Source organism: Ananas comosus, linkage group 6 (genome assembly GCF_001540865.1).
Source record: "Ananas comosus cultivar F153 linkage group 6, ASM154086v1, whole genome shotgun sequence".
Taxonomy (NCBI): Eukaryota; Viridiplantae; Streptophyta; class Magnoliopsida; order Poales; family Bromeliaceae; genus Ananas; species Ananas comosus.
Genome location: NC_033626.1, coordinates 5,075,674 through 5,079,831, shown reverse-complemented (window position 1 = coordinate 5,079,831; position 4,158 = coordinate 5,075,674).

The window sequence follows — 4,158 nt, the reverse complement described above, 5'->3', positions numbered from 1 at the left end:
ACAGAGCTCTAAAATTTTCATAATTATTTCTTATTTTCTCTTTTTTCTGTCTTCTGCCCTAAGTGGCAAGATCGGAAAGCCCTCAAAGTTACAAGTAAATGCATATGCCACGTGTACCACATGGACCCTTTGCAATTGCGAGGTTCGAGTGTTCGATTGTATGACTTTTTCCCACTTGTGTGATGGCCGTCGATGGATTATCTGGCCTAAAAGTTCGATTTCGAGTTTGGGTGGCAGAGTCCTGAGAGTTTTTACTTCGGGGACGGTTCTGATAGGAGAAGGGAAACCGGCCCAAGTAACAGTGCTGCGCCAGCGATCCGAAGGCAACGCGTCCTGACAGCCGAGACGGTCCCAGCACGTCTGCGCGGGGAGAGACTGGTCCGGCTAGGATCGGACGGTTCTGAACATTGGTATTTTCGGGGACAGGCCTGTAGAGACCGGTCCAGGTGGGGAGAGACGGCTCCTTCTGGGCGAAGATGTCCAGGGTGATGTGATTTAGATTTGAGGGGCTTATCAGGATTTTTACTTTCCGCTATAGAGAGCCGTTTCTCTCTCTTTTCTTATTTTTCAACCTTTGTTTATAGAGAGAGAAGAAGAGAGGGGAGAAAGAAGAGGAAAGAGGAGAAGGAGTCTTGCTTAGAGGTCCTTGGAGTCCATATACTTCTTCCCCCATGTTCTCCTTGGATGGCTTTGAATTGCGGTTGGAGCTTTTGATGAGATTCAACTTTCAACACCTACTGGTTTTGAGCATTTGGATTGGAGCTGCTCTGAGGTTGGTAGTTGTAATCTCCCATTTTATACAGTTTTTCTTAGGTTTTTCTTAGATTGGACAAAACCCTAGACTTTTGGATTTTAGGGTTGATTTGGGCGATTTGATTTGGGGTTCTTGATTATTTGAATGGTTTGGAACCTTTAATAGGATTAGATTGGAGGCCCTTACTTCCATTGAAGATTAAGAGAGGGTTTTTCACTTGAGGTGAGTTTTTCCAACCTAGCGTGAGAAGTTAATCGTTGGCTATTTGCTCTTCCGTTGTGTTGGGGTGACCTATTTTGTGTTTATAGGGTGCTTTAGAAGATTGTGGAATACCTTCGTTTCGGCGAACAGAAGAAAGTCAATTTGGTGGTTTGTTCATGAAAATGGGGCAAAATTGACTCCTATGCATTCTATAATTTTGAAAGTATTTTTGAATGAAATTCATTGTTAAAACTGATTTATATGAATTATTTAGAATCATTTAACATGCATGACCTCATTGATACGTAAATTTGATACTCCATATAGTAGAGCGTATATGTGTAGATTTGGCCAGCATTGTGGATTAGTGCCTTGTCTTGCATGTGAGAATATTCCCATGCTAGGAATGAGTGAACTATGCTCATAACTATTAATGCCATGTTATGGACTCGTGGAACAAAGTGTCATAATAAGGGCGCACTGGAATTAGTAAACTATAAATGAACTTAGAGACATGCATGTGATGGCCTTTGGAACATTTCGATACATTCATGTTGTTAGATATGAGGACTTGGTACTGTGACAGATCGTTTGATACTTGTCATTGTGCTCTTTCGCACATGCTTGTGAGGTCGCCTCATACAAGCGGCACTCCGGAGATGGATCGCGATGCATTCTATTCGCGTGCGGGATATTGGGCGCCGAAGTGCATTGCGGTGGGAAGGTCATTCCTAGGGTTGCGGGATGATGACTACCACGGGCGCCAATTAGGCTTGGGCACAGCAGAAGTACGGGTCAGGTCGTCAGGCAGATGACAGCCGTTCGGTGCGGTCTTTGTCAGATTTGACTTTGAGTATCCGTCATAATATGTGGACGATGCATGACTTAGTGTACTACTTGGAATGACTAGAATTGGTTAACAACGGAACTTTTACTATTTCGCATTATGAACATTATGATAGTTGAGACTTTTACTCAGCATATTGTTCATACTTATGCTATTATGTAGTAAGATATCATATTTGGTAGTGTTACTTTTTACTACTATCGCTTTTCTACCTTTATAGTCTGACTCTTTTGTAGCTATTGGACTTGTGGTGCATTCACTGAAGTCGTAATGCCATTGGGAACTATTTTTAATAGTTTCTACGCCTGTTTTATGGTTACTTTTCAAGCTTCGGCACCGAGGGCAGAAAGGAGGGATCGCGGAAGGATCTGCCATAGCTAGGTAGCATAGCGAGGGCGGTACGTTGTTCCTAGGATGATTTACTCTTCTTTTTTATATTGAGAGAGTGAGAGGTTTTTGTATTCTATGTATAGAGACCACCTAGTGTATCTTACCTATAGCACTTGATCATTGGATTTTCTTGTATCACTTTATGTTTATTTTAGCGAGATTTACAGTTTTCATACTCACCCTTGTTGAAGCATTTAGAATTATTGTGCTCTGATACTTCTAGATTGCTTTATTACTGCTTATTATTATTGTTGCATTTTTTAGACGCCTTATATGTTTTGACCCATATGGCGTGGTCTGCGGAGTGCCGGTGCGGGCTTCCGCTGGTGTCCGGCGTGACAGATTAATTTAAGGTTATCAGAGCCTAGGATTGGTTCTTAGGAGACTAAGGCACTTTAGCGTTGACTATTAGGAAATAGAGCTTGTGAGGACGAGGTTATTTGACTATGTAAGTCGAAAGTATCTAGATGGTATCTTGGAATAATTCTAAGAAAGTGATTTGAAATCGAAGTGTTTGACTTCTTAACTTCGCGGAGACTTACGTTGGCGGCCGCCACAACGTAACATCGGGATGTTAGCCAGTTAAGAGATTCTCTATTTCGATGATTTGGGTTTTGTTATTTAGAGCGGGATTGCGATAGTGGTGAGGTTTCTTACATAACTTTGCGCTTATTATGATGTTGTCAGTGCGAGCGCCGAAATTACTCGCTCCAATCTGCCGGGGCGGACAATGGCGGAACTCGGAGGCGGTCGGAGCTCGCTTAACTCACCCCCCCCCGGAATCCGGAGGTCGCCGAGTTGAGGGCCAGCTTGCGGTCTCATGATTTAGTTATAGCAGGGCGGGGCGCCAGACAGCAGACTGAGGCGGCGCTGCTGACAGGAGGCACGGGGATGAAGCGCTGGGAGGATCTTAGGGTTCTACAGCAGAGCGGATTTAGGGAGACGCAGGGCCTACCCGCACACAATTGTTGGACTTTGCAACAGAGCCGTCCCCGGCGCCAGTTCTTCGGAAATGCGGGCCTGCGGCAGATTCCCCAGAGGAGGTTTTGGTGGCCGACTGTATAGAGGCCCCAGTTGGAGTGCATTCTGCATTGGTTTGAGGAGCAGAGCGAATATACAATTGGGCGCCTCAATGAGTCAGGGGTGCAGCCAGAAGTGTCCGACGTGCGAGAGGTCGCACTGGGCATGTAGGAAGTGGTTGATGTCAGTATGGGAGAGCTCTGCGTGAACATTCGTGGAGGAGAGGATCGAGTTTGGTTAGGCACTCACCATTTGGCGCGAGGCCTACCGCTGTGGTTGGATCTCTAGGAGACCCCGCCACAGACTTGGAGCTATTTCACTATGGACGAGTTCAAGAGTTTTGGCGCATACTTCGCGACTAGCGTCAAGAGAAGTTGGAGCAGATTTGCGACGCTTGCCGGCAAGGTGACCGGACGTAGGACGAGTACGAGAAGGGGTTTTCTCGATTTGCATTGCGTGTTTCGTCGTGCGGGACGGTAGGCAGGGCCCGTATCTTCGAGACGAGGGTTAGCGACCGATTCGATTTTCCGTTTGTGCACTCTACTTCCAAAGCCTACGGGAAGGTGGTGGATCGACATAATCGTGAGGTGGGGAGAGCGGCGGGGCAGAATGGTCGGAGCACGAGAGGCCTAGGACAAGGGTAGGCAAGATGCGCTGCGGCTGAGGGTGCGAGAGACGCACTATAGGAGATGCGCGAGCATCCGAGGAGCAGCACGTGGAAGCGGTCAGCGCACAGCGAGAGGTACCGAATCGCGCGCGGCCTTCCCGTGTGTGATTTGCGGTGGCCCTCATTACCACCGCAGTGCCATAAGGAAGCAGGAGCAGATGTTTTCCAGTGTGGCCAGGAGGGCAAATTCCGTAAGATCGCCCGAGAGGTTTCTCACAGGACCGTCATGCATCGGCGCCGCATTACAGCGTCAGCCGGGAGCTCCCGTTCGACACAGTA